Consider the following 23518-nt stretch of genomic DNA (forward strand, 5'->3'; position numbering starts at 1 on the left):
GACAGCTAGGAAATGACCCTATGAAAAATTTTGCTTAAATAAAATGGTACTGAGATTCTCCACAGATTTAAGCTTTGCTCACAACCCCACCTAAGTTTTAGCAGATAATTACATTTTATTGGTTGTAGAAAAAGTAAAAAGAGTAGCAGAGAAGAAACAGAAGAGAGGTTCAAGTTCACCTTCCCTAACAAGATGCACAGTTGATGCAATAAAACCCACAGAAAATCATTACTCCTTCAATTTTGCTGTTTTTGCAGCTGCAGTACACTTCGCTAGGAAATCCTTTGAAACTACAACACACAAGTTATGCTGGTAATTCTGGTATTGCTTCCCTCTGAATTGCACTCATGCCTTGTGGAAAGAATAGGATGAAATGACCTCCTGGGCCACTGAGTTAAAACCTAACATCTGACAGATCAGCCTGTGTCCTACTTGACTTCAGTGAAACTACTCTTGTACTGCTCTGCTTTCTGATACACAAAGTGTTCTAATCCGAATTCTTATAAGATTTGATTATGCCTTTTTTAAAAATTACCTGATATTTAAAAAAAACCCAAAAAACAAAACTACAATATTTTGAAAGAAACCTTTTTCGTGATAACTTAGTGCTCTCTAATACCTGGTCAACTTTCATGACCATGGGTTCTGAAGGACGATTATCTTGACTGCAAATATTTTCAAATCCTTGAGGTAAATAAATGCAATTATCTGCATTTCACAGGCAGAGGGTCAACGTCACGTTGGAGTTAATTGAAGGATCTGCTTTCCGAGACTGGGTTCTCTATTTTATATTATATATTCTGAATACGAGGTGAAACTTTAGGCACAATTGTCTCTGTTTTAAAATATGTGGCAATTCTTGATTTATTTATTTTTCTTTTATATCTCATTCTTGTCAGTTGTTCAAAGAGATTCAGGTCATATATCATGTAACTTATGGCCCATAATTCAATTTCAAGCAGCCCTCCACTGGAATGGGAGACATACTTAGTAGATTTTGTTGTTTGCATCGATTTTGCACTTTGTCTAAAAATGTACAATCCTTAGAATCTGTATCAGTCTGTGTAGCATACTTGAACATTTGGGTCAATGCTTATCAGGTGCTACAGGCTTCAGAGAAAAAAAAATTACATACTTTCAGCAAGAGGTTCACTGAACTGAACAAAACCAACCTCCAAATTCTAAAACTTTTTTAATTCTATAATAAGGTTGCAAGGTAATTAGGAGACTATTCTATTATCTCTGTAAACTGGGGTGTACAGTCACAGCATCAGGGAATTACTTCCTCTCTTCTCAGATGAGACTGGCAGCTGATGAAAAGCAAATAAGCAGGACTACCTAAGCAATGGGAACAATCTCAGTGAATGAATAAGAAAGAATCCAGTCCCAGCTTCAGCATAACTGCTGTTATTTCACTGTGCCCTTTACATCAGCCTCTGAGGATCCAAACACTTTGATTGAACTTCCTTCTTCAGCTGCTGTTGTGCTAATCAACAATCATGATCTAATGACTTCAGATATTGTAATTCCCACAGCACTGACCACTGACAAGAGAGGAGAAAACAGGATCTCTGTCTCCAAAAATACAGGGAGAGCTGGATGGGACATTCCTACATCTCATACTTCAAAGATTCGTTTCCTTCTTGAATGAATAATAGATCTCAGTTCAGAAAATGTATTTGGGATTTTTTTTTTGATGAATCTTGTCATCTCAAGGCTTCATGGAACAAGCCATGACTTAGGAAAAGAGAAAGATGGCCTGCTTACAGTCTGATTTCTCCAAAGCCAAATGATTTTATGTATGTATGTATATAAGCATGCATTTCTTTAGACTGCTGTAATAATAAACTTGAAAAAGTTCTGTACTTGGTGATGCCCAGAAACCATCAGAAGCCTATTTGAAAATTAAAAAAAATGAAAAGAAAAGCCTGCATTTGCCGTTTTCTCAGTATCTTGGCTAGATTATGCCTTGCTTTTCATAACATCATTTTTAAAACAAAACCAGAAACTATAACATATTTTGAATGAAGAATGAAAGGGCTCTTATCTTGTGAAGTATGGAAGGAAAAACAAATGCAGGTGAAGGGAAAGGAGTGACAAGTATACAACATTAAGGTGAACAGAAATCCATTAGAGAATTTAGTGCTACAAGAATTATTGGCCTCAGAGGAGCAGAAGGAAATTTAATGTTGCTATTGCACAGCAGCACCAGCGCCAATTTTAAATGAATAGAAAAGATAAATTAGATAGTGAGCAACTCTGAAAAGCCTTTCAATAATGACTGATTATCTGAGAAATAAAAAACATACACTGTGGAAAGCTGCATCTTTATGTGGCTTCTGTGCCACTTTCTGGTTATGTCTAGCTTTTATTTTTTTCCCAAGAGATTGTAACAAAGGATGCAATCTGTTTGTTCTGTTTGTAAATGCACAAAACCACTGTTTTGAGAAACTTGTCTTGTTCTCAAACACTTGCATCAAGGAAGACAACCTCAGCATCTGTTTTTATACATACTGGGAATGAATGCAAAAAAAAAGAAAAAAGGACATAAATATGAATCTAACTAAATAGCTATGGAGAATTTGAAGAAATGTGTTCTTCCATGCCTGAGCAGTATGTACTAGTTTTTAGTCTTTGTTTTTCTAAATAATCAAGGCATCATTGAGTGTGATTATGCCTAGCTTGTCTCTGCATTGAGATAAATGAGTTGGAGGAAATTTACATAGTTTGACGTAGGCTTTCTGAAATGGTCTGCACCAAAATGTTTTCTTTGAGCAGTGTGCTGTTGACTAGTATGCATAGTCGGTCACTCTCTAACACATCAAGTACCATGTAGAGCTACAGGAGGAATCACATTGCTCAAGTGGAAGATGTATCTGAATAATTACCTGAGAGCTTTAAGGCTTCTATCTAGCAGCTGGCAGGCTCAGAAAATAAGGTACTCCCCACCTTGATAGCTGCCTTTCCAACTGGTGATGCTCAACATCCCTGCCAGAGGTCCACATGAGAAGGTGAAACCAATTCAGTTGTAACACTGAGTTTCTGTCTCCCAAAGAAAGCGTCAGGAGGCATTGATGGCACAACATGCAGGGTTTGTCCTGCTACCACTGCCTCAGACATGGCCATGGAACTAGGCTGGGAGAGCCTTGTCCACCTCTTGGACCTCTTCGAAAGCAGCAATGTAGAGATCTTCAGAGGTGCTGACATATTCAGTTGCCTCACGGTGTTAAGGGTAAATTTCACACAGCCTTTGCAACTGAGTGGATTTAATTTCCACAGTCACAAATTTGATGCCTTTCACCAGCTCTGTATTCACTTTCAACTTAAATAAATTGGAGTAGGCAGCAGGGCAGGGGAAATTAAACTAGCTAAGGAAAAAAAATTACTTAAACAGACTGGAACAGTTATTGCTGCCTACTAGGAAATGTTTTTCTGGTCTTTTATTACCACATACAATCTGTAGTCCCAAGTGATTAACAAATTCGTCTTGAAACACTGGTATTGCTTGACTGCAGTTGAAAAATTAAGTGGTATCTTTGAATTCTTGCTCCTCATCTCATTTAAAAGAGATATTTTTCAGTACTTGTTTTCTAGCATATATAATCAGACTGCACATTTCCTATCACATCCAACACCTGGCAATCTCCTGTGTGCCAACTGCACAGTGCAATGATATGTTTAGAGATAATTATTTCTATCACCCACATAAGGGCAAAAGATACGAGAGTCATCACATACTTACCTTTTGTACATTTTTCATTTTAACTTTAAATGCCTGGCTGGATTGGTCTATACAAAAGGACATGTTTTATTGTAGAAATTTGTTCCTGAAAATGAATGCTGTGGGAGACAAATACTGAAGAAAGGGACCAAATCTGCTGTCTATTCAGAAGTCTATGAAGTTTCAATGAGTTCTCTGCACTAAAGAGACTCATTGGGATCACTGCAATGGGCAGACAAAGGAAGGCAAACAGATTTTTTGCATGATGTAATGGAGAAGCCCAGAAAAAAGATCCTAGAAATATTAGTGAATGAAAATAAAAACTAGGGCTCATCTTCATAACCCCTCTTCCAGAGTGCCAGTTACAAATAAGTAGGAGTCATTGGCAATGAGGGACTTCAATTAGCAAACTCCAGAAGGGGAAATCCCAGCAAACAATTTTCCATCAGCTGCTCCACCTGCAACAGGTAATGGGCACTGTAAAAAGAAGTGATGAGTGCTCATTGTGGATGACTCATTGCTAAGAGGAACTGAGAGACTCATCTGTGGATCTAATAAGGAGACTTGAGAGGTGTGCTACCTTCTGGGAGCCAAGGTCAGTAATGTGGCTGAGCGAGTGCCACAGCCCTTCAGGGACATGGGCTACTACACACTACTCCTGTTCCGTGTAGGTATGAATGATATCATAAAGCACAATATCTCCAGAATGAAAATGGATTTTTAAACCTTTGGGGAGCAAGTGAAGGGAAAGGAGTCACAGGTTATTTTCTCTTCCATCCTGTCCATCAGAGTTAAAGGAGAAGTCACCAAAGCAAAAATCAGGCAAGTTAACTCCTGTCTGAGAGGCTGGTGCTGTGGAAAGGTGGCTTTTTTTTATGACAATAGATCTTTGTTTGGGGACTGTAATTTGATGGGGCAGGATGGAGATGCCATTATGGGCATCTCTCCCATAAGGGCATTGGCATGTTTAGGAATAGGCTAGCCAATTTGATCAAGAGGGCTTTAAAGTGAAGGAATTGGGGTGTAGGGGGAGAAGTAATGTAGATCGAGCTGTCCTCTCTAGCTGGTAAACAGGGCAGGACAGGGAACACAACGATAAGTGCCCTTCATCTGCACACTGGGCTGAGATGCAGAAGGCTGACCACTCTGAGGAAGAGCCAAATTGGGGAGGAACCTCCTGCACCCATCCAGGGAAACCTGTGTGTTTGAGTAAGGCCCTGCGCTGCCTCTACACCAATGCACACAGCCTGGGGAATAAGCAGGAGGAACTGGAGATGTGGGTGCAGATGCGGGGCTACGACCTCATTGTGGTCACAGAGACGTGGTGGGACAGCTGCCATGACTGGAGCACAGCCATGGAGGGTTATAAATTGTTTAGGAAGGACAGACTGACAAGGTGAAGAAGTGGAGTTGCTCTCTGTGTGAGGGAGCAATTAATGTGCATTGAGCTCTGCCTGGGTGGGGATGAGAAGGGAGTAGAGTGCTTATGGCTGAAAATTAATGGACAGGGCAAGGTAGGTGATGCTGTTGCTATAGGCCACCTGATGAGGAAAAGGAAGTGGATAAGGCCTTCTACAAACAGCTGAGTGCTGCCTCATGATCACAATCCCTGGTCCTCATGGGGGACTTCAACCACCCTGATATTTGCAGGGATAGCCACACAGCCAAGCACACACAGTCCAGAAGGTTCCTGCAGATTGTTGATGACAACTTCCTGTCGCAGGTGATCGAGGAACCAACAAGGAGGGGATTGCTGCTGGACCTGGTACTGATGAATAGAGAGGGTCTGGTTGGTGATGTGAAGGTTGGAGGCAACCTTGGCTGCAGCAACCGTGAAACGATACAGTTCAAGATCCTGTATGGAAGAGGAAGGATACAAAGCAGGACTGTGACCCTGGATTTCAGGTAAGCTGACTTTGGCCTCTTCAAAGACCTGCTTGGACAGATCTCATGGGATAACATCCTAGAAGGTAGAAGTGCCCAAATGTGTCCCCACATGTAGGAAAGCAGGAAAAGGAGGCAAGAGGCCTCCATGGAGGAGCAAGTATCTGCTGGGACAACTCAGGTAGAAGTAGCCATCTGTGAGAGGTGGAAACAGGGGCTGACTTCTTGGGAAGTGAATAGAAACATTGACAGAGCATCCAGTGGTGCAACTGGGAAGGCAAAAGCCCTTCTAGAATTAAAACTAACTAGGTAAACAAATACAAATAAGAAGGCCTTTTCAGGCATATCATCAGCAAAGGAAGATTAGGGGGAATGTGGGCCCGCTGCTAAACACTGAGGGTGCCCTGGTGTCTGAGGATGCACAGAAGGCCAAAGTCCTGAATGTCTTCTTTGCTTCAGTCTTTACAGCCAAGTTTGGCCCTTGGGAAGTCCAGTCCAGCAAGGATAACATGATGGACAGGACAGCAAAAGACTTATACTGGGTGGAAGAGGAAGAGGTTACAGACTTGTTGGCCAAGTTTAACACTCATAAGTTAATGGGTTCTGATGGGATGCATCCTACAGTGCTGAGGGAGCTGGCTGATGTGGTTGTTAAGCCTCTCTCCATCCTTTTTGAACAATCATGGAGGACAGGTGAGGTGCCTGAGGACTGGAGAAAGGCCAGTGTCACACCAGTCTGCAAAAAGAGCAGGAAGGATGACCCAGGAAACTACAGGCCAGTCAGCCTCACCTCCATCCCTGGAAAGGTGATAGAACAACTCATTCTGAATGTTCTCACTAAACATATGAAGGAAAAGGTTCTTATCAGGGGAATCAACATGGCTTCACCAAGGGGAAATCCTATTTGACCAACCTTATAGCCTTCTATGAGTGCATAACCATCTGGCTAGATGACGAGTGTCCTGGTTTAGCAAGGAGCAGCTTTTGGCTTGGTAACAGGGGGAGCGGGTTGCGGTGAAGACCCTCCTCCGGCTCCTAGGTTCAGACCCACCTCCGGCCCGGCTGGGCCAATCTGGCGCCTCTGCGATCACTATTTAGGGGACGGGAATTTGAAATGCGAGTGGGGAGGTGGAGAGTGATACAAGATGGAGGCCACCACGCGGACCCTTCAGCCAGAGAGGGAGGAAGGAACGAGAAGCAGTAGACCGGAGACCCCTCTGCAAGCCGTGGCGAGAATACAAGCTGTGCCCCTGAAACCTATGGAGATTCGTGGCAAGACTGAGAGCCACCAACAGCTCCGTGTGGGTGAGCCCGGACAGGCGGGGGACTGTGTGGGGAGATGGCCATGGCCCAGGCCGTGTTGGAGAGCCTGCGCGCCGCAGAGCAGCCCCACACGAGAGGCAGAGAGGAGCTGCAGCCTTTGGAATAAGTGGGCATCGGAGCAGCCCGTGCAAGTCTGCCATGCTTGTGAGTTACCCCACGGACTTGCAGGGAGGACTGGTGTGGAGTTCACCCATCCTGAGGAGGGACAAACGGCAGAAGCTCTCGGAAACCGACTGACTGAACCCCCCACTGCCTGCCCCCCCCGAACCGTTCAGGGGGGGGCAAGGTAAAAACACCGGGATCAGGGCTCTGAACCCGGGAAGAGGGGAGGGGTGGCAAGAAGGTGTTCTTAAAAAGGCTGGTTGGACTCTCCATTGATGTATTACTCTGGGTTGTTTCATTTTGGTTACGTTTTGGTTGATTTTGCATTAAATTATTTTCTGTTTTCTTCCCCAAAACCGAGTGGCCTGGTCTGTTTTGTCCTGAACCTTAAGCGGCAATTAAGCTCTCCCTGCCCTTGAGCAATTCTCAGCCTCTTTGGTACTCGAGGCTAATCGTGGTCTTTGTTCCCTGATGGGCCTAAACCACGACACGAGAGAGCAGTGGATGTTATCTACCTTGACTTCAGCAAGGCTTTTGACACTGTCTCTGTCATGGTTTGACATGACAGCCTTTTCTGGTAAGGGGGAAGGGGCTGCAAAGATGGCTCCTGCAAGAAGTTGCTCACAACTCTCCCCAGCTCAGAAAAGGCTCGCTTCTGGGGCTGAGCCAATTAGACGCCTCCACGATCACTTTTTAAGAAGAAGCCGGAAGGGGAGGTGTCTTCCTCCATCTTCTTTCTTGCTTCTGCCCCTTCTTCTCTTCTTCTGGCTGGTGGTGGTGCAAGGAGTAGGAACGGTGAGAGAAACAACCATGCGGACTCCAAGGTCAGTGATGAAAGGGAGGAGGTGTACTGTAGCAGAGACTCCCCTGCATTCTATGGAGAGAACTGGTGAAGCTGAGATTTATTTTCATTTCTTTAAAGACCCCGAGCCAGGGACAGTGATTTTGGCCGGAGGAGGCCTTGTCCCGAAGGAGGGGCCCTTTATCACTATGGCCGGAGCAGGCCCTGTCCCGAGGAAGGGACCTTGCAAGTGCAGAAACTGCAACCGTGGTGAAGAATCCACGTCAGAGATATTCACCAAGGACTGTGTCCCGTGTGAGGGAACCTGTATCGGCAGAAGCCGCAGCTGCTGGGAACAACCCACACCAGAGAAGTTCGTTAAGGACTGTGTCCCGGGGGAGGAACCCCGTGTTGGAGCAGGGGAAGAATGCCAGGAGTCATCCTCATCTGAGAAGACAGAAGCGGCAGAGCCCATCTGTGAGAGACTGACCACATCCCCCACTCCCTGCCCCCCTGAGCCGTTGTGGGGGGGAGTAGGTAGAGATATCGGGAGCAGTGAGCTGGGCCCGGGAAGAAAGGAGGGATAGGGGAGGGAGATCTTAAAGTGCTGGTTGTAATTTTCTCATCATCCTACTCCCTTTTTGCTTTTATTCTGTTCTGTTTCTTGTAGAATAAACTTTCCTACTTTCCTCTCTAAGTCAAGTACTGGAGTCTGTTTTGCCCAGAACCATAATTGGCAGTGAGCCCTCCCTGCCCTTGTCTCAATCCACAACAATCTTGCTTATCTTTTTACTCCCATTTCGCTGGGTCCTCCGCCATCTTAACGAGGGTAGGGGTGAATGGGGGCATCGAGCGAGAAACTGTCGTGGTGCTGTTGTGCTAGCTGGGCCAAACCACGACAGTCTCCCACAACATCCTCAACAAGAAAGCTCAAGCAGTGTGTCTTGGATGAGTGGACAGTGAGGTGGATCGAGAGCTGGCTGAATGACAGAGCCCAGAGGGTGGTGATCAATGGCACAGAATTGAGTTGGAAGCCTGTGGCCAGTGGAGTACCACAGGGATCAGTTCTAGGGCCAGTCTTGTTCAACATCTTCATCAACGATCTGAATGAGGAGACAGAGTGTATCCTCAGCAAGTTCTCTGATACACCCAAAGTGAGAGGACTGGTTGATTCCCCAGAAGGCTGTGCTGCCATTCAGTGGCATCTCGACCAGCTTGAGAGTTGGGCAGAGAGAATTCTCCTGAGGTTCAACAAGGACCAGTGCAGAGTCCTGCACCTGGGAAGGAACAACCCCATGAACCAGTACAGACTGGGGGTTGACCTGCTGGAGAGCAGCTCTGCAGAGAGAAATCTGGGAGTGCCGGCAGATAATAAAGAGAAGCTGAGCCAGCAATGTGCCTTCATGGTCAAAAAAGCCAATGGCATCCTGGGATGCATCAAGAAAACTGTGGCCAGCTGGTCAAGGGAGGTTCTCCTCCCTCTCCTCTGCCCTGATGAGGCCTCATCTGGAGTCCTGTGTCCAGTTCTGGGCTCCTCAGCTCAAGAGGGGCAGGGAACTTCTGGAGAGAGTCTAGCACAGGGCTACCAAGAAAATCAGGGGACGAATATCTTTCATATGAGGAAAGGTTGCAGGAACCGGGGCTGTTTAGTCTGGAGGAGATCGAGGGGAGAGCTTATTAACATTTACAAATATCTAAAGGGTGAGTGTCAGGAGGTTGGGACATCCCTTTTTTCTACTGTAGCTAGCAACAGGACAAGGGGTAATGGGATAAAGCTGGAACACAAAAAGTTCCATTTAAACAAAAGAAAAAGCTATTTCACTGTGATAGTGAGGGAGCCCTGGCACAGGCTGCCCAGGGAGGGTGTGGAGTCTTCTTCCTTGGGGGTCTTCAAGACCCATCTGGACATGTTCCTGTGTGATCTGATCTTGGTGACCCTGCTTCTGCAAGGGAGTTGGACTAGATGATCCTTTCCAACCTTACCATTCTATGATTCTATGATTCTATGAAATGAGGACAATTGAGTCCAGTCCTTGACTCAAGGTAATAAACAGTCATGGGATAGTCAATGCATAGTAACTTCACATGTTAAGGTAGGTTAGAATACATTTCCACAAATGTTGTGGTGGTTTAACTGCTGGGTGCCAGATGACCACCAAGTCTTTCTTCTTTCTGCTCCTTCTAAACTGGACAGGGGAGAGAAAAATAAAACAAGAGGTTTGAAAGTCGACATAAAGACAGGGAGATCACTCAGCAATTAGCATCAGCGGCTGTTCTGGCTTAGCAAGGAGCAGCTTTTGGCTTAGTAACAGGGGGAGAGGGTTGCAGTGAAGACCCGGTAAAGAGTTTGCGGACTGTCCCCCGGCTCCTGGGTTCACACCCACCTCCGGCCCGGCTGGGCCAATCTGGCGCCTCTGCCATCACTATTTAGGGGACGGGAATTTGAAATGCGAGGGAGGAGGTGTAAGAGTGATACAAGATGGAGGCGACCACGCGGTCCCTTCAGCCAGAGAAGGAGGAAGGAAGGAGAAGCAATAGACCAGAGACTCCTCTGCAAGCCTTGGCGAGAATGCAAGCTGTGCCCCTGCAACCTATGGAGATCCGTGGCAGGACTGAGAGTTACCAGCAGCTCCATGTGAGTGAGCCCGGACGGGCGAGGGACTGTGTGGGGAGACGGCCATGGCCCAGGCCGTGTTGGAGAGCCTGCACATCACAGAGCAGCCCCACACGAGAGGCAGAGAGTAGCTGCTGCCTTTGGAATAAGTGCGCGTTGGAGTAGCCCGTGCAGGGCTGCCATGCGTGTGAGGTACCCCATGGACTTGCAGGGAGGACTGGTGTGGAGTTCACCCGTCCTGAGGAGGGACAAACAGCAGAAGCTATGGGGAACAGACTAACTGAAACCCCCACTGCCTGCCCCCCCGAACCGTTTATGGGGGAACAGGTTAAAAACACTGGGATCAGGGCTCTGAGCCCGGGAAGAGGTGAGGTGTGGCAAGAAGGTGTTCTTAAAAAGGCTGGTTGGACTCTTCATTGATGTATTACTCTGGGTTGTTTTATCTTGGTTACGTTTTGGGTTTTGGGGGTATGTTTTAGTTGGTGTTGCATTAAATTATTTTCTGTTTTCTTCCCCAAACCGAGTGGCCTGGTCTGTTTGGTCCTGAACCTTAAGCGGCAATTAAGCTCTCCCTGCCCTTTGTTCCCTGATGGGCCTAAACCAGGACAGCAGCACAATAGACTCCTGAGTCCCTTGAAGGATCACATGTCCTGACATCAAATCTGCTCTGGTGTGCCCTCCTTTATCCCCATAGACTCCCAGGTCCTGCCAGGAACTTGCTCCAGGGTGATCTTCCCAACCTCCTTCAGGCATCCACCTGCTCTGGCATGGGGTCCTCCACGAGCTGCAGGTGGGTCTCTACTTCCCAGTGGCTTCCATAGGCAACAAGGGCACAGCTGCCTCACCATGGGCTGAACCACAGGTCACAGGGATTCTATTTTTGTCAGGGCCTAAGCACCCTCCTCCCTCTCCTTCTACACTGATATTGGTGTCTGCAGAGGTGTTTTCACATTCTCCCTCTGTGTTGCTGCTGCAGTTAAGCAACTACACAACAACTTCTTCCCCTTCTCAAATACATTGTTCACAGAGGGGTTACCTCCATCACTAATTGACCATGCCTGGGTCAGGTGTGGGATCCAGCTTGGAATTGACTGGAATTAGCCCTATCAGCTACAGGGGAGGCTTCTGGCAGATCTTTGTTTAAAGAAACTACCCCATAGCCCCCTCGGCTAACAAAACCCGGCCCAGACAAAACCACTACATATACATATTCTGTTGTCATAATCAAGAAATAGTGATTATAAAGGAAGAACAGGCTATTAAGGTCTTTCTCATAAACATTTTAATGTAAATATTTTTTGAATATGAAGCATGTGGCTATGCAAACAACAGTAACTGCCCAATGGCTAGACTGGATTGAAGTGAGTACAGAGCATTCTATTTATTTCAGTGACTTTTCAGTCTCTTAAATTTTGCTTGAAGGAAATATGACTGTCTCTTTTTTTACTTTATTTTAAGTCCACTGAAAATAACATTCCAACAAAGCAAAACACATCCACTTAGCCGCTTCACTTAAGTTCTCCTTCTGGGTCATAAACAGACATCAACTGAATTCTAATTCCATTGTTATTATTACTGCTGTTATTATTGCTACTGTTATGCATTGTCTTGTATGTATTCAGGTTCCATCTTCTTTTCCCTTTGCTGATGATTATTATTGGAGGAAGATGAAAATGCATGAGTGAATAGACTTAATCTTCATGCCTTCAGCACAAGCTTCATTACTATGCTTTACTGGGAAAGAGGATGCAGTTAACACCATTAAAACATTGCCTTACGCAAGATGGTGCTCATAGTATCACAGGAGACATCTGTATAACCTTATTACAGGCCATCTGTAAAGTCCCATGGAAAAACAGGAAGGGGAACCTAAACTGTCTAGTCATCACTCAATGTTGCTGCTAGCATCTTCACACCAGATCATGAAGCCTGCTCAATGGATTTATGGAGGAAGAAAGAAAGGGTAGGAGTGTTACTATGCCCATGGTACTTACACTGGGAGCATAAGTATGGAAGTTTCTGATACAAAAGAAGGAAAGGTATTTTTAACTCTTACCTTTTTGTAACCACTCACTATCAATGATGTCCACCTCTTTAATGCTGGTTTAAAAGGAGAGTCAAGAAAGACTGAGATATGGGCATCACACTTATTCTTTAAAACTGTAGTTTTCCTTGCTTTTAATTCTAAAGGACTTAATTCAGTTACAGTTCCTTTATTTTTCTCTTATCCTCTACTACCAAGTTGTCTTCACTTAAACTGTACTTCTTGTACTTCTCCATGCATTTTGCCTGTTTCTTTGACTTCCTCAGATAAGAGGAATAAGATATTATCTGTTAGTTTTCTGATTCCTTAATTAACAGACTCCAAAATTTGCTAGAGCACTTTTGCACAGACAACAAAACAAACCAGAGCCGCTTTCTGAGTAATCTACCTACTACTTCTGTGCCAGCTGCCAATAATATTCGAGGAGCTGGAGGTTTAGTGGGTTGTATCTGTAGGACTTGGAGAAGATTAGCATTGTAAATAAGTGCTTGAACTATTTGTGCTGACTGACTGTACTCAAAATTATGTGAAATCCAATATTATTGTAAACTCCTTCAGAGGCAAATATAAAGATCCATTTCAAAGATTTATTCACTGTATTTGTGAGTATTCAACAGCTAAAAAATGTACATACCAAAACTGTTTAGTATTTAGCTTCTTCCTGGCTCATATTAGAACTCAATCTTTATCTTCTCTAAAAGGAAGAAGATATAAATGGATGCATAATAAAGAAATTAAAGGAGGTATATTAGATGAATGTAATGTGATTATTGGAGAAGTAATGAAATAATTAATTCTGATGTTCACTTGTTGAATGATATTACAGTGAGTCCTTCTTAGAGAATTTTTATATTTTAATTTTCCTCAACTCACATACAGACGTTATTTTCCCAGCAACACTCCAGCCTTTTGAAGGATCCTCATCTTGTTTATTATCATTGACCAATTCTACCTCTAGAATTACTTCAAGCAACTTCTTTATTGATTGGCCTTTTAAATCTTGTAACCATTGACTTTGAATTTATATTCTTCCAGTGGCAGCCATGCTGGCTTTTTGCCCTTTTTTTCATGGCTACTGTATCCACCTTCTTGTTCTTCTGTTTGTCTTGTTTTGATATCGTTCTTTCTCCCCTGACATTAAACTTGGTGATTAACATTGGCCAAATTATTGCTTGTACATTATTCCTTAAGATTTCATATAAGAATGCAGGAAAAGGTGAACATGAATAAGAATCATACAGCTTCTGGGTCAGCAAGAAGTGTAATTGCATATGTAAATCTGTGCACAACTGACGCTATTTGCATGTTTAAAGTCACCCATGTACTTCCTTCCTCTTCGAATCTGGGTCATAGGGAGGGGAAGAATACGCTCATGATTATAGCTGTTTCAGAAGGCTTCACTGGCATTTATTTGAATAGAAACCATGAATCAGCTTCTATAGTGTTCAGAGCTCATTTCATTTGCATTCTTCAAATGTTTGTGAAAGCAAATTTTTGTTCAGAATAAAGTTCAATGCAAAAGTAAAATATCAGAAATAAGAATGTGAATGCATGTTTGCATGAATATTGACACTGGAAGCATTCACATGGCCATCTGGACAGCTCTGTGGGTTTGGGAGACGTTCAAAAAATAGCATGAGATTTGGAAATTATAAACAGGGTGCAAATAGTGAGTAACAAAGTGATGACAGTTTCAGTATTAATACAGTGAGTCATTCAAGAGCAATTCATAGAATGAAGTTTCGCTAACCACTACTCTTCCTAATTTACCATCAGCTGAGATTTGTCAAGATGGAAAAAATGGTTTTAAAAATAATGAAAATTTCTGTAGAGTTCCCTATTTAAGTAATCAGAGTGTGAGTATGTGTGTAAGAAACCATTATTTAAAATCAGTTCCAATTTTTGCAAAGCTAGTCATCATTTTGCTTTGAATAACAAATCTGTTGGACATCTATTTCTGAACTGAGTTACTGGGTTGTACCTCAGGAAGAACAGTGTGAAAATAGAAATATTTTTCTTGCCTTTTTCATGACATACCTAGCTGCAGAAAGAAAAAGTATCCAAAAAAACAGGTGAGCAGAGTACAATTGTGTGTAAACTTAAGCTTTAGAGAGTTCGTCTTTAAAAGACCACTTCAGAGACAGTAGCCAAAATGAACCATGTCATCTGGCTTTATTATAATCAAAACTTTAATAAATGTGATTGGCTAATATAAACAGAGTTCCTGGGCCCCAGGCTGTGATTGCATGTTGCTAGCAAATTGTTCCTGTTCTCTCCGGCACAAATTTGGCCTGTTACAACCAGCACTTTGTTCAAACAGCTACGGGGCTTAGTTCAGTACTAAGAACAGTCCAGAGTTCATTCTCAGTACACAGTTTCCATGCAACAACTTTGTCCTGGAAACTTATTTCATTTATCATCATAGACGTGGGCTTTTTCCAGACTAATTGCAATGATCTTACTAGTACAGATGTAGCCTAAAAACCCAGAATGTAGATTAATGCCCTATTTGTCATGAGTTAGAGTCTTTTATTCTGTGGAGAACAAATCTTCTGATTTGTACAAAATGTGCAGTAATGGAATCAAGCACTGTATTAGAGCTAAGGAGACTAAGCTTCATCTTGGGCGTGAATGTCATAACGCAAAAGCTATTTTATGTGAATTCCTTGCCTGACCCTTCTTAGTAAGTGCTCAGTCTCAGTGATGCTGCAGGAAGTAATTAGTGTTACGAAAGTGCATGCTGCTTTCCTCAAGCAGACAACCTTTTAGCTAGTGCTCCTCTATGGACAGAAAAGGTGGCTTTATAAAGTACAGTAATTTGAATGTTAAACCAAGACAAAATCATTCTGAAGTGGAAGGCCACATCAATCCATTACTAACAATAGAAGAAACATTCAACTGGGAAGAGGAAGAAAGTAATTGAAGAAAACAGCCCAATTCTATGCTGTTTATGAAAATTTGTTATTATTTCTCCATGTTTTTTAGAGATTTATAGACCTTTTCCCATCTTCTACCTTTCTAGTATCTTTCAAAAACATTTTCAGTGAAGAAATATGTAAAAGAAATCCAAAGAAAAAACAATTGTATATCCTACAGCCTAAAGGCTCTCTCATATGGGTGGATATAATCTTATGCCTCTTGTCAAGGCCAGACTATTGAGTCATACATAAGGGATATACGATGTTTAGCTCCAACTAGCAATAACTCCTTTTTCTTAATACTTTTCACATCTTATGTTGTATCCTTCAGTCTGTACATATTGAAAGCATATATTAGTGCTTTGCTGAAATTTGGAGCTTTGGTAAGAAACTACTCTTGAACTAAAATTCTGTAGTATTTTCCCAGAGCAATACAATCCCCCCAAAAAATTAACATTTTTCATTAAAGTACTTAAAGAATGCCATAGAATTACAACAGCAAATATATTTACAGATCTCCACTGAAAAGGAAGTGAAGGTGAAAGTAATGTTATATTCAATAGCTATTACTTTGGTACCAATGGACCATCATGCCTGAATGACATGGATGTAGTCATCTGGGGCCCAGTGGTAAGATCTTCTTTCTGTCAAAAAGTTGTCTGGGGAATTCTCTCATATTTGAGTTACTTTCTTTAAGTATTTAAATTACCTTTAGTCTTTCAAGTAGTTCCAGATCCAGGAGTTTAAGGACAAACTGTTTTTAATTAATTTTTGACTTTTCCAAGGAATTTGATCTTGCATTTAGTTCAAAGATACAATGTTCTGGGACCATTAACGTTGGTTTAGTTGCAACTGAGTATAAGACACTACTATGCTGAGTCAATGTTGACTACTCAGATGTCATCTGCTCTCCAGGTCACTCTGAGCCACAATTGAAAACAAGTTCCTGAATTATCCCTTTATGTACTTCTTGGGAGTCACAAATTTATTCGCAAAACCCTCATCATCAAAATTGCTTATGCTAAGGTGAAGCATTTTCACAGGTGAGTAGTGAGAATCTCTTGCCAACAAAACTGATCAAAAGAGACCGTGGGAAAAAAAATTGCAACTGGAGACAAAGCAAAACTTCTGTTATCCATGAATAAGAAGCACAAAAGTGTCATTCTGAATCTCTGGTAGGACCATGCATTCAGAGGTGGTAATGGGAGAGAAAGGCCTAAGGCTGGGAATCAGAAATGGAAATTGACTGATTTCCTGTGAAAACACATGTGCTATGGGGAAGACATTCAAGCAGCAAAGAAACCCTCTGAAATGAATGAGGGAAAAAGACTGATGAACAGTAAAATATCCAAGAACTTTGCTCATTTCTTGCCAAAATAAGTTGAAATTGCTAAAATTAGCATTTGCTATTTCAACAGACAAGTCTTGTTAAGATGAATGGGTGAGTCACAGGAATGAAAACCTAAACTTGTTAATTTCCATGTTAAAAAAATACTTTTAATTAGGTGTGATTTAAAACTTCTGCATCTGACTATTTTTGGTAATTTCTAAATCAGCCAGAGAAGAAGAAAGAGGCAGAGAATGAAAAAATGACATTTTCTGTGCCATTTATATAGATTTGAAGGCCACAGAAGTAGAAGAGGTAACCATCTCTATATTTTGTCTCATATACAATATAGAATACAATGAAAAAAAATCTGTGATGTGTGATACGGATCAGCAAAACAAATGAAGAGAACTGGCTCAAAGGAAGGAAGCTATTACCTGAAGTGAATAAAATGAAACAATGAAAAAGAAAGAAACAAACAAAATGTCTAAAGCTATCACATCTCTCTTGTGCCATATTCAGCTTGTCTGAGAAAGATGATGAGATGGAGGGACAATCAAAGAGTATTGCTGTAGAGCTGCATTATGTCTGATCTTGACAAAGAGAAAACATATCAGTAAATTAATCACTCATTCCTCTGTCCAGTAGTAGAGGCTGAAGGCAATAGGAAGGAAAAGAAGGGCAGGAGAAGGTTGCTGTAAGAATCAGCTTTCTGCAGAGAAGAATGAAGGCTACTGACTGATAAACCCTGCTGTTTCATCTACTTAAAGTGGTGCTGCTGAACAAGACCCTCAGCTGAATCAGATGAATCTCATTGTTTTGAGTGGAATAATCCTAATTTATGCTGCAATTTCTACCATTTGCTTATGCAACTGTAGTCACAAACAAGTTACTGGGGGAATAGTGTTTTGGTTAAGAAAGGATGTGCTTCAGGTGTTGAGGTTTCCTACTCCAACACAGTACTAAACTAACACAGTTCTAATGTTTTAAACATATTAACATGAGCAAACAGATTTAAACATGTTTCAGTGTTTAAAACATTAATAAGCAGTCTCCCACCTACTTCTGCATCTTCTGTGATTTGTGACAGCACAGTTGTCTAGCAGTTATTGCATGATCTGTGCCAAGAAGTTAATCTGGTAATAAAACCTCAACTCTTGTTTGCAGTAAAGTTTTTTAGCACCTGGGTCAGTTCCTCCACTCTGATTCTCAACATTTGATCAACAATCTGGATGACAGGAAGCTGAAACACTGATGAAGGATGCGTGTGGGGTCAACTCTCTGCTGGAAAAATGCCTGTGGAGCCAAAGCTTGAGACACTCTTTGAAATACAGTCTTGCTCGCCCATGGCTATTCCATACCCTAAAAACTTAGGAAAAGTGCTGAACAGTGAGTACTGCTTCCCCTTCTACCGCTTGCCATATGAAATTGTTAATGCAATCCTCTTTCATCAAAACACCTACTTAACAAGCTAGTCCTTCACATCAGTATCCATCTGTCTGACCTTGCCCTCAGGTGATCCACTTCTGTTTCTGAATACAATGATTTCTCTCTCCTGTTGCATTTCAAAACCCTTGTCTGCTGCCTTACACTTATTGCAGTTACCAGTGTTTTTCACTCATGGGAGGTGTTGCAAGTTGACTTGCAGATTCACTGCCTCCTTTTTGGTTGATTTTTTTTGTTTCCTTTTCATTTTAGTTGCCAGCAGTGTACCGAGGCTTAGAAAATTATGTTTTCACACTAACATCTTTTTTGTCTGCTTATACCCAGAAATCACACGATCTGGCTCTTGCTGTCTCCACCGGTCTCTTCCTTTCATCAGTCTTTCTTGACCAAGTAGTCTCTTGAGCTCTTCCGGTGCAGCCCTTGCTGTGGTTGTGCTCCATCAAGGAAACAACATGGCTGAAAATAAACCCTCCTATTTTGCAGATCAATCCTCCATCCATTTTACCATGCAAGCTCACAAAAGCAGGCACTGACACATTTTAGGAGTAGATGGACACAGAGGGGCAGGGGCTACTGAAGCTGCTTCTCCACAGAGAAAATCTCTGCAAGATAGTGCATGAGGATCTCCACCAAGGGCGTGGCCAGATTGAGAACCAATCTTTTCCTTGTTATTGCCATGGGGGCATCACTCAGTGAGATCACATCCCCAGCCTGGTTCTCCTCCTAGCCACACAAATGTTTTCTTAGCTATTTTTTGTGAAGATGCTCCAGTAATTCTATGTTGTGCTTCAAGAACACAAGGGATTTTCTAGCACCAGTTAGGTGTGTAGTTTTATCCTCAACTGTGAATATATCCCTTTTTGCACTTAAATATAGAATTTGGATAACGTTGACAACTCCAGTGAAAATTTTTTTCATAGCATAGATATATTCTTACACAACTATTAATTTTTGCTGAAAGCTGAAGTAATTTCCCAAAACCTAAAAGATACACATTCAATATTTTTTCAAAATCAAAATAATCTTCTTGTAATTCATGTTCTGTTGAGCACAGAAGACACATTTACCAGTCAACCTGTTCCTCGTATTGTTTTTATGTGGCTAATATTTTTGTTTTACATATGAAAAGTAAGAGAGGTTCCATGGCTGTGTAGTTTTGAGGGGTATTTTTGGTATTGGAGTGTGGCAACCTTTCCAGACAGTGCTAATAAAGATCTTTACTTTCTACAGTAGAATCCCTTTAAAGTGTCTCTCTATGTTACTGCAGCTGTGAATGATGCTCTTCAGGGGAAAAAAAAAAATCCTCTTTTATTCTATTCCTTCACTTCTGTCTAAGTATTTACAGTGGTGCTTCAGGTTTCTAGTCTTAGGTTAATTAAATGTAGATACTTCTGAAAATCATGGGTGTGATTTGCAACAAGTACAACAGTTTTGAGGGGCTATGAAAAATGAAATAAAGTAATGAAAAATGAAATAATAAAACCAACCCATTACAGCTAAGGTTGTCATTTCACTGACTTTGGTAGGGTTGATGTTGGAGGAGTCTCTGGCCAGGATGTGGAATTCTTTGTGAAGACAGCACTTAACCACACCAAAAGCATAGCACAGCAATATGGTATCTGAAGCCTGGCTGGTGATCTGAGGGCTGCACTTGCCTGACTGGACCCCATCTGTAGGGTGCTTCTGGGGATCCCACTGTGGGCTGCAATGCCTGGGGTGGTGAAAAGGGCTAGTGATGCATTTCATCATCTGCATCAGAAGGCAAGTCCCTCTCTCTTGTTGACATGCCTGAGCTGCTTCTCCCTTCAGGGCCAGAGAGGAGAGCTCCCTTCCTGCTGGCAATGTGCAAGCCTGCTCAAGGAACACATCGACTGCTCCTTTGTGCAGTGGGTCACTACAAAACCCAAGCTTTTCTTCATTCAGTACAGAGTGCTTTATCATTACAAGTGGAAATGGAAAGCTTTGAGATAGATTAGTGTAAGCTACTGCAGATCTTCAGCTAGGTAGCTGAATCAGTGGTAGGAGGGGAACAGATGAGAATGTTTGTTTTCTTTGACCTTATTGAGTTATTACTTTTGATAAATTCTGTCCAGTTTTTAAGCTAATGAATAGCTTTTAACAAAATTACTACTAGTCAGTTGCCCAAGAGAAAAATTAAATGAGAATATATTTTGAAAGTGATTTCATTTTCTGGCTGAACAGGATTTATTTTACTTCCTTATCTACTGTAGATGACATCAGGGACAGAGAATATTTGAAAGAAAATGTACTTAAAGGTCATAGCTAACAGTATCTTTACCCCTTTCCTGTAGTCTATTGGCACTCGAATGATCTTTCTCCTTGTCATGTGGATGGCAGGCATTGTCATCACATACACAGATGTGCACATAAAGTGCTGTCTGTGAGCAGAACATAGGCAGCGGAAACCATTTACTGTAACAGTGTGTAAGCCATGCCAAGTAGCTTTGTGACTGCCAGACAGTCTGTTTCAGGAGTTTTTTATTTTTCCTATAGTTGTATTAACCACATTTTTTCAAATGCTTTTTCCAAAGTCAAGAGATAGCATTTCAGAGCAGTTTGAGGAAGCACAATGCTGTTTGTGCTCTTACAGCCTCACACGTGTGACTGTGAATGCCTCTTCTGGGACAAGGGACAGAGTTTTCTCTTTGTATTTGTGGTTGAGGACATGTATGATGACTGAGGCATGCCTGGAACACATGGCCAATGATACCAGATTATAGCATATGAAAATTGTACCCTCTGTTGTGTAGGTCAGGATGAGCTCACAATGAGCTGCAATTTGTGCTATTTGTGTGGAAAGTATCAGCTGCCAGCAGTGTCCTCTGGGCAGTTATTTTTTCTGTACAATGAGCATGGGTAAGCAGGTGAATCAATGACAATGTTCAAGACCGGAGGTAAGGATCTGTCTAAAGACCAGAACCATGAGCTCGTGATATGTCCTTTGCTCTGCAGACTGCATATGCAGCACACAGCTGCTGATACACTGGGGTTTTAAAGGAGCTTTTACTCCTCTGAAAGAAGTTTACAAGATCTTTTTTCTTTTGTGTCTTATCATGCTTATACCCACATGGATCTAGAAATAACCTTTCTTGTATATTTTTTTTCAGTAGCCTGCCCTTGTCCATTCACTTATTCTCTTGAGAGCTCCAGCTTATGTAAATAACTCCTTGATGCAAGGCGTGTACGGATCCACACAAATAACTTGTAATGTTTAATTAAACTAAACTGTAATCAACAGACTTCATCTTTTGACTACTATGTACCAAGGAAGCTTTATCTGTTGAAAATTAACAGTCAGATTAGCTTGACTTTTAAAGGCACCATGTGAGTTTCTCATTAGCCTTATTATGATTTCTGAATCATAAATATGTAAATGATGAGTTTCACATGGGAGATTTAATTCTGTGCTCTTATTTCTGATTAGCTGGAAATACACTCTGGTTCTGTCAGATAATTGGTAGCACTGCACACCAGTAAGGCATTTCCCTACACTTCATCAGGAGCAGCTGAAATTAAGGAAAGCACGCGCTGTTACTTTTTTTTTTTCAATTTTCTAACACCAACTTGTTGGAGTTTTAACTCAGCTATTAATATAGTCTAGGAATTATTAATTCTTTCTTATGTCAGGAACTTAAAAAAACTTCCAAAACCTGAAGATCTGAGCCTGGTGTATAGATGCTCTGGAACCCAGACTTCTCCTCTTCCCCTCATCTTTTTCTTTTCTGATCTACCCTCCAAACAAAACACACTCATTAGTTTTCAGGGATTTGAATTTAAATACATGTCTCAAACCTTTACTTAATTTTTGGGATTATTTTCGGAGAGTTTTTTGCTCTCTCTATTGTTTTTTGTTCTTTTTTCTCTTTTCTTTTGATGTTGGCATAGATGTGCCTGGCTACATAATTGATGAAGCAACGTAGTAAATGGATGTTACCAAATAAATGTGTGACAGATTGTGCATACTCTAATGCAAAATAAATTGATACTTACATAAATTTTATTCTCCTTAACGGAATGCAATAGAAGAGGTAAGATTATATGGAGAAACAATAGTCCATCAGCAAACTGCCAAAATGTAAACACCTCTCCCTTGAAAAATTATAAGTTTGAACATATCACCCTTCTGTAGACTTTATTTTGTTGCTTTATAGATACACACAGTTAAAAGTAAACCATAAAATCCAAAGTTCCCTAATGAGCTGAATAAAATAACCAGACGCAGAGATCAATTATTTTATTACTTCATGACATTTCATTTTGATTCAGTGCATCTCATATTCTCTTCCAGATTTGAGAAGAGACACCTTTTTAGTGAGCATGTGAATATCTGGGCACTGTTCTCTTAGTCTCCTGCTTCTCACAAGGCCAGTTAGGTTCCCTTTTTGGCAATTTGAGTTCCAATTTCTACCACACTTGCCTCTATATAAGCAGTCTCCGTGACTCAAAAAAGTCAGCTCTCCTCTTTTCTGAGGCAGTTTCACCTCTCACCAGAGGCAGCTCAGTTTTACCAGGTTCACTGTCCTGCCTTTATGCTCTTTTTTGTTGATGCTGCCCACTCAGGTCTTTCACAAAGCAATAGTCAACTTTGCTGCTTATCTTCACCACATTGTATGAACCTATTGAACTTCTAGGACTGGAGGGTGCTTTTCAGGCTTATCATGTGCCCAGAGTGAGTCAGATGTTCATATTTTAACATAATCTATTAAAATAATGTTTTCTGACTAATAATTTTTTTCTTTATTCATTTTTAGTGAGGATTCAACAAGAATTTTGTCTTTATTCTAGTTTTCAAAAATGCTTAAATAATTTTTCATCCACCAAATCTGAGCTTGCTTAATGGGAGAACCACCAGCTAAAAACCATTTTATGTGAGTCTGTCACTTGAAAACAGACTCACATAAGGAAATATTAAAAAATTGTGTAACCAACTCAGCCTCTAATAAGAAATGTAGATGGTGTATGTCATATTTTTGACGTTTGTTCAATTCCCCATTATTTCTTTATGAGTGAGCCTATGTAAAATAGAGGAGGGATTATTATTGTTGTGCTGCTAACATCAACCCTTATTTCATTACTATTATTGCAGTGGTTATTCATCACCAGCATTATGATTTTGATAAGTTTAAAAAGCACATTCTTTCTCTGTTTCTCAGTCTCTTTCTATCGTTATGAGCCTTTTGACATTTGCAATTGCTAGATAGTTCATTTAAAGTCTAACAGAGATGGAAGAATTCTCTAGTAAATCAGATAAATGCAAGCCTCCATTTTCTGATTTATAGTCACTCTACAACACAGTAAAATAAGCCTGTCCTTTAATCTTTATTCCTTTATTTTATT

Source organism: Colius striatus, chromosome Z, assembly GCF_028858725.1.
Source record: "Colius striatus isolate bColStr4 chromosome Z, bColStr4.1.hap1, whole genome shotgun sequence".
Lineage (NCBI taxonomy): Eukaryota > Metazoa > Chordata > Aves > Coliiformes > Coliidae > Colius > Colius striatus.